This window comes from Ambystoma mexicanum, chromosome 5q (assembly GCF_040938575.1).
Source record: "Ambystoma mexicanum isolate Mex_15411 chromosome 5q, UKY_AmexF1_1, whole genome shotgun sequence".
In the NCBI taxonomy this organism is placed as follows: Eukaryota; Metazoa; Chordata; class Amphibia; order Caudata; family Ambystomatidae; genus Ambystoma; species Ambystoma mexicanum.
Genome location: NC_090933.1, coordinates 763,828,860 through 763,837,388, shown reverse-complemented (window position 1 = coordinate 763,837,388; position 8,529 = coordinate 763,828,860).

Here is an 8,529-nt window from a genome sequence, read left to right as displayed (position 1 = left end):
AAGGCTGCTGGCCTAGCCTTTTTCTTAAGCAAGATCGATTCTAAGTATTCAATACGGGGATCTCAAAACTACCATTGATTGGCCACTGAAATTCGGAGGCATTTCTGGTCTGTCTGTGCCAAATGTCATTAAATACAATACTACCAATGCCATACTTACAGTACATAGTACACGCCGGCGACCCCTCCTGTGGTGCCGGACGGCTAAATTCCAAAGATTGTCGATCGCTGCGGAACAGAGCCCTAAAGCAGCTAGACAATTTCCCAGGCATTTCTCAAAGAATTGGTTCTACCTGGTCCAATGATTGTGTCGGCAGATACAATACGCCAAATTCAAATTGTCAGGGTTAAATTAAGAGCCAGGTCACGACTGCACCTGACCAAACCTAAGGAGGACCGTACGGTTTACAAAGGACTTCAACTAACAAATTTTACCTGCGTTCGGTGGTTTCGGCAAATCTGCCCGCCTCGGATTTGGACCCTCGTCAAGATGCCGTGTCAGACCGCACGACTATCGCCCAAGGATCGGATCGTGCAGCGCTGCCGACGTATCGCGTCTCGATCGGTCGGGCCCGCAGAATCACACCGTCCGATCCCGATTCGATAGTCTGCGTCAACCTTCAATGATCCGGCATCAATCTTGAGGGTCCCTATTCGGGCGCCAACTGTGGAAACAGAGAAATTGATATGAGGCCGGGAAGCCCAAGAGGAAACACACCAACACAGGTTACAAAGGACATACAAAGCGCTTTATTTCAAAGTTACAAAGTTACCAAAGTCAATTGACATACGAATAGCTATTCGGCCCTCTGACTAACACACGAACCTTCAACGTTAGGTTCGCACTGAAAGTGGGAGAGACCGATCATCGGGATGCTTGGGTTTTTATACGTTTTGTCCTGCATTGGCCAGCCCTCTCGCAAGTTAACCATTCTTTGAACTGTGGCTAGGGTTCGTAGCCAGGTCGAACACACAATTTACATAATTTGATCAGTTCCGCTGATACAGTTACATATTTACACATAGGTTAAAGAGAGGACAAGGTCTTAGTTCGTGACCCTAACAAGTGGCCTGCGGACATATTACTTATTCACGTGTGCGGAGGTCACCATGGCCGGAGTCTTACTCAAAATGTCATTCGGCCTCCATTTTGTGATTCAGGGTGACTTCCACACTGCAAGAGTACCTAAAATGGCGGCTAGATCCAAGATGGCGGCTTACACAATACAATAAGGTCAAGACCTTGCCGCGGAACCTATGTACATGGTATTCTTTAGACAACTTGGCGTAGGCCAACATACATTCAAACAATGCGATTGGGGTCACAATATTATATCGATTTCCACAACGTGCCCTTTCCCCTCCCATGCATAGCGGCCGTGCATGTGGTTGGGGATGTGGGGGCACCACCATGTCCACCGGAAGGCCCCACCGTGTTGCAACATTGTGCAGGACACATGCTGCCACTATGATCCTGCACACTACCGGGGGCGCGTATAGCAGCTGCCCACCAGAGCGGTCAAGGGAGCGAAAGCGTGACTTTAGCACTCCGAATGTGCGCTCCACTATGCCCCGGGTTGCAATAGGGGCTGTGTTGTATTTTACCTCGGGTGGTGTGGTGGTGTTCCGAGTTGGCGTCATCAGGTGGGTGCTCAGAGGGTAGGCACCGTCCCCTGGGGAGGTGATGATGGGTATCATTAGTGGGGTTGTGACATTACTCAGTATCTGACATGCATGCATGTGCAGAGGCATTTATACTCAACAAGCAGCCATGTATCGCCATGCCGCCCAGCTTCTAGGTCCCGGTTTAGGGTTGACATTCTGTAAATGAAACTGACATGGGTGGACCCTGGATAGTTGGCATATACTGAGGTGATGATTCCCTTGGCATCACATACTACCTGCATGTTGATGGAATGCCAGTGCTTGTGGTTTCTATAGATGTGCTCAGTTTCCCTTGGAGGACGTAGAGCCACATGGTTGCAATCAATGGCACCTAGCACTTTGGGGAAGTGTGCCACCCAGTAAAAATCCTGGACAGCAGCCTGCCTTTCTGCAGGTGTTCTGGGCAGGTATATGTGCCTCCGGACTGATGGGCGTGCAGTGATGATGGCCAAAACCTGGTGTAGGCACCGTGACTGCGTGGCCTGTGACACCCCCCCCACTATGGCACTTGTCCGCTGAAATGAACCAGTGGCCAAGAAGTGCAGTACATTGAGCTCCTTTTCCAAGGGGCTCAGTGCTTGGGAGCACAGGGTGGGTGATGTGAGGTCATCCTCCCACTCACTCACCAGGTCGAGTATTATGTGAGGTGGAAACCTGTACCTCCCATACACCTGGTCATCAGGCATCCCAAAAAGGCTGGTCCTGGGTGTAAAAATTCTGGCCCTGACTATCCTCCTCCTCCTGTGGTGTCCCACGACCACTGCTGCGAGGAAAGGTATATTCATCATAGCGTCTGAGCTTCTTTGTTGTTTGCGCGCACTTTTATGCTGCGCGGGTCCGCGTACGCCCGCTTCCTGCTGGTGTACATGTTTCTGGATTAGCGCGTCTTTTTTTGGCGCACGCGTTTGCCCAGTTCAATTTCATGAACACGTGTTGTACGCGCGCGTGTGGGCATTCCGCGCATTTGCCTCCTGTACTTCCCCCGTAATGCCCACATTTTCACGAGTTGTTCCCCATTCCGCGTGTTACGCCCCATGTTCCGCCTACTTTTGTTGTGTGCGCCGTGCTATGTGCGTTTTCACTGTGCACGTAGCGCATGCCGTTTGATGACGTGTGCGCCCGCATGCGCCACACAGAATTTTAGCCCACATCCCAGATTTTACACGCGCACAGACTTCCATGAATCGATGAGCGTGGATTTCGCACGCTTGCACTGTGATTTTCGCACTTGGGCTGGGATTCGCACGCTTGCGCACGCTTGCGCGGATATTTTCGGCGCACATTAATTCCATGAATCGGCCTGTTTATATATATTTAGATCGATGTTCCAAGATTGACACATTGTAAGCGTGATGGGAAAGACAGTTTATCCAACACATGTACACAATGGATAAAACAGAAATAACTGTTGTAACAGAAGATACATTAGTCCACCATCATAATGCCTCAGTGGATGATGGCAACAATTATATCAAAACAATCATTGCCAATGATCAGATAGTTATTGGACGGCTATCCATTTACTTCTTCACCCTTCTTTCAGTAGGCTACAAATTGAGTTGAGAGGCTGATCTTCTGAGGTTTATTCTTTTAGAAGGGATGTAAACAAAATTGAGCCATTCCAGATTCTTCCTCTTGAACCAACAGACAAGAATGCCGTACTCAAAACAAGTGTCTGACATTCTTCACCTCATTAGACCAACTTTTGTATTAATAACAGCCATTTGCCCGTTGATAGATATCATCATAATGTGATCCCTATGGTATCTTGAAATATCGCTGGATTGCAGACAAGGTCGGGACAAGGGTGCGGGTCTTGTGCTCTTGCAGGGTCCAGGGGTCTCTCTGCTATTGGTTTCTGTTTCGGCTCGGCCCCCTTACTTTCATCTCTACTCTCCCCCACAGGGTGAAGCCTGCGGACAAGGGCGCGGGAACAGGTGCGACCCGTTCAGCTGCGTTGCATGCATCGGAGAAGTGAACATTTATCCAAATATTTGGCTGGTGAGAAGCCATGACCGGGAGGGCTACCAGACTGCTATTAGACCTGCTTTTTATTAATTGTTTCCTTCCTTCAATCGTTTCCGTAACCCTCCCCTTAATGCCAAATCGCTATGGCAGCAGCACTGACAATGGCAGCTATGGCGGAGACTGACTCTCCTGGTTTAACCTGTGCTCTGTTATGCAACCTTTAATTGTCTAGGCAACAAAAGCAAAAAATATTAACAGTGAAGCGCAAAATGCTTTCTGCGCCAGGTACTGCCACTGATCTCGGCAGTATGAATATGCAGCAACATAGCCCTGTTATGTTCACTGGTGAAGCGTACCATGTTATTGAGGAGATAAATCAGTTTCTTAGTTTTGTCCTGAATCTCGCGGGCCAAAATGCTATTAACAACAAAGCCATCCATGGCTAACTCTTGTGGTAATGACACTATAGACGCAGTGGAGAGAATCCTACAGCCCAGTGAGCCGTAGACGAGTGAGTAAAGGGTCAAATAACCCCAAGTCAAAGAACCTCACGCCATGCAGTGCTTTGCCCAAGGGTTTGCTCATTCAAAGCACAGAGAGACAAGGAAGCATCGAGCTGATGCTGTGTCTTCCCACTGCTGCTACTCCAAAGAATCCTCCCGGAAATGTTACCATGGCAAAATGTATAGCTGGTTCTCACACTGCTACTGCTTGGGAATGTTGCCATATGTAGCCCCAACACAGCTGTTGTTGCTGAAGAAACAGAGGCTCAAAATGAAGTGACGAGTTTATTGCTAATAAAGGATCAGGGGGGAGGAGAGGGGGAAATGTTACCCAGGACAAGCACTTCCTCACCATCAAGAGCCAAGAGAGAAGAGGAGGGCTATCTTCCCTGATTACAAACTACAGCTGTATTCTAAAGCCCCGTGCTCCCCTGTCCCTATTGGATTGTCTGCCATTATTCCTACTGATGGAACAAATGAGGGATCTTTAACGGGTTGTAAATGTGGCCTTGTATTATCAGAATTATTAGTCCTAAAGAAGTTACTTCTACTTATTGTACAAAGATCAAAGATCAAAGAAATGAAGGTTGCATGGGGGAGGGCCAATCAAGTATGGGGGGCTGCACAAGGATCTGCCATTCCATCAGTAGAGAAAGCACTTTATGGCCCCGTGTACCACCCAAAACTTGCAAATATCACTAGAAAATTCATAGGCCACATAGACGACCAGCCTGAGACAGAGTCCCTGATACCTGTTAATTTAGGCTCTTATGCACAAACGGCAAGCCACCAGAACAAAACCACCTGGCAACTACAGTGATCAATAAGTGGGCAGGCAGACTGGGGTTAGAACTACATACCTGGATGGCATGCAAAGTAAAGAGGCCGTCTTTTGTAGATCTTAAACCTGTCCCCCCCACCCCCCGATATTAACCATCAGGGTCCCAGATTACAGATTGGGCAATGGATGGAATTTGGAAATGCGAGAGGGCCATACAGCAGGGAATTGAAATTTCTGTGTAGACTACCCACAGTCAGAACTCCTCACTTAGAAACCTGGGAATCGCTAATTAATAAGTGCACCCATGGGTTCAGAACTGTAGATGGTTGCTTATCCTGAATCCGGGACAACATTGTAAACTGCACATGATTACATCATGGTGGGGGTAGTGTTTTTCATACTATTTGCATTGAGCTGAGGGACAAAAGAGTTGCCAATGGAATACTGGTAATCAGAATGAGATGGTGCATACTGCTGAGCAGCACGTTTGCTATCAGTTCCTCTCCCCTTTATAACAATGCTTACCAAATGGGGTCTAGGAAACAAAATTCACTGCTTTTTGGGCCTATTGAGGAACGCCTCATTAATGGGCTACTCGTTCAGAACTGAGTCATGGGTTGCTGATATTTCCAAAAAGGTAATGGGGCCGCAGATATTGTTTTGACATTTTAAGGAAGGTTTGATAACAATATGAATAATTGGAAATGTTTGTACTTTGATGGATTTATGGGCGAATAAAGTAATTATTGATTGATTGATTGATTGATTGATTGATTGGTATATCACTGGATTGCCAAAATACCTAGATGATCACGAATGGGTACATATTATGAGAATGCTTGACATAATATGCTTTCAAGAAACTAAGGCATGTAATCCAGTGGCCCTGGACTGCCATACCATTTTTATGGTCCCTGCTGTGCATCCATTGGAAAACATAGGCCGGCCAAGTGGGAGGTTTAGGTATATGGGTGAACGTGAACTTGAATGCTCACATAGTATGTCTTGAAACAGACTCTTTAGATTTCTAAGTCTTACACATTAAGATAAAGAGAGATAGTGCTTTGTTATTGTTTAACATTCATAATAGACCACATGGCACTAAAGGGATGGTTACCTTAATTAAATTGGACCCATTGGGGGGAAATGGGTAAATCACAACTCAGGCAAACTCGGGTAAACCGATGCTGTTAATTATGGGTGATTTGAACCTGCAATTTAAGAACTGAAAGCAAAAACGGACCAGTGACCTAAGCCTTAAACACCGTGTCAGGAGTAAACATGAGGTTTTTAAAGGGCCAGGTTTTGTATCCATCAAGTAATAGGAGATGTCTGAGATGGAAAGATTGTGAATTAGACAAAGTCGTTCCAACAATGTATTGATATCTAATCCCTGTTTTTGAATAGAATGAACCTTTGGTAATATGAAAATCTCTCAACCTTGCCCTGTTATTCACAAATCATATAATATAGCCCTACCATACAGTTTGATAAGGAATGTAGGAGGAAAAAATGTGATCCGGTGAAAAGCTTCAAAACCCAAAAATGGGGTTGAAAACGCTGTGTTGAAAAATGTAAGAAATTAATATAAGACACAAATCAAGCAAAAAAAAGAGCACCAAAGCAGAAGAAAATTGGGAAGCATCAATGCTGGCCTCAAAATAAAAACATTCTAGGGGGCTCATTATAAGTTCCCGGGTCTGGAAAAAATGCCAGTAGTTCCTGGTGAGGGCAAAGAACTATTGACAGGCCTGACCTGCCAGGAGTTCAGGACCCTACCATCAGAAAAATTCTGGAATCACTGACACCGGTACCATTGCTGCCGTTAATTCTGGCAATCCCATGTAATGGGAATTTACCAATGTTTCCTCTGCTCGGAATATCGTGATAATACAGGGATATCGTGAGGTGGAACTGCTAAGCCAGTTTTGCTGGTATCCCACCATAATTACCGGCAGGATACCGGCAAAACGGTAATGAGGGCCTAGGGCTTGTTGAAAATGAATTCAACAAGTTACGCGTTTGGATGGAAATCCTTTCTAAGCAGCAATAACAGAAATTACCTGGTACAATAATTTCTTATCATTTTTTAACAAGGATAGAACTTAATTTCTCATTGATACTGATTAGTATATAAGTTCTATTATAAATCATTTTCATTATGTTCCCCTCACAAATCACTCATCATGAGTCTCATATTGCTATGAACATTCAGTCCCAAGGAAATACAAGCTCCAGGTGGACCTATGTATTGCTCAATGATTCGTTTGGGCACCATATCTCCTGTTACTCTGTCACGCTATAATCATAGTAGGAGTGATACCAGTATCTTGGAAAATTGCTGAGAATGTCCCGACCTATAAAAATGGTGGTCATAATAGTTCTGGAAATTATAATAGTAGATTGGAACCACTCTGGCCCAGACCACCCATCCCCATGTGGCGAATGCCAGTAGAGGCCCTGAAAGACCAAGCATTCAGAGATGAATTGCAGGACACGATCGATGACTACATAGAACTAAATAAGGGAAGTGTAGACTATGTGAGCACAGTATGTGAGGCCCTAAAGATAGTGACCAGGGGAGTGATCATGGCTAAAGCGGGTGGCATCAGAAGATTGCTACGCGATGAATTAGCTCAGGGAGAGGCAGAGATTGAGAGGCTCAGCACTGACCCCACAGGCCCACAGCGACACAAAGACAGGCTTAGAGCACTCCGTGAGGAATGTTCGAACGCTTGGAGTAGACTTGCTAAGTTCGACTATGTTACCAGAACAAACAGGTCGCACACCGAAGTGGATAGACCCAGTAGGCTCTTGGCCTGGCTCTGCAGAAAGGAACATCCCAGGCACACCATCACCTTGATACAAGACGAGCAGGGTAACACACACCAGACCCAACAAGACATAAATGATACCTTTAAGGACTACTACAAGCATTTATACTCTTACAAAATAGGAGTGCCTGCAGACCAAATAGCAGATACCTTAAAAGAGATAGGGCTGCCCAGGCTCTCTTCAGCACAGGCCCACGTCCTAGAGGCAGACATTACCACAGAAGACATTGCTAAAGCGATTAAGACACAAGCTACCTGCAAGGCCCCCGGGAGCGACGGGTTAGCCTCAGAATTCTACAAAACCTATAGCTCCTCCCTGATACCACTCTTACATGAGGTTTTTCAGGAAACATATGAACGGGTATCCTCCCTGACAGCATGAGGGAAACCCTAGTGATCCCAGTTCTCAAACCAAACAAGCCGGCTGAGCATTGTGATTCGTATCGCCCACTAGCTATGCTCAATTACGATGTTAAACTGCTAACCACGATCCTAGCTCAGAGGCTCTCCAGGCTGATAGGGGATATTGTGCACTCAGACCAAAGCAGGTTTGTCCCAGGCCGGAATACGACCATGAACTTACGCAGACTTCAACACATCATTAGACAAACGGACACAAGCACTGAACCCTATGCCCTGTTATCGCTCGACGCCATCAAGGTGTTCGATTCCATATTTTGGGAGTGGCTACTGGCGGTCCTAGAGGAATTCAAATTTGGCCCAAGATTTATCAGGTGGATCCGAATACTTTACACCGAACCAAGAGCACGAGTAAAAAC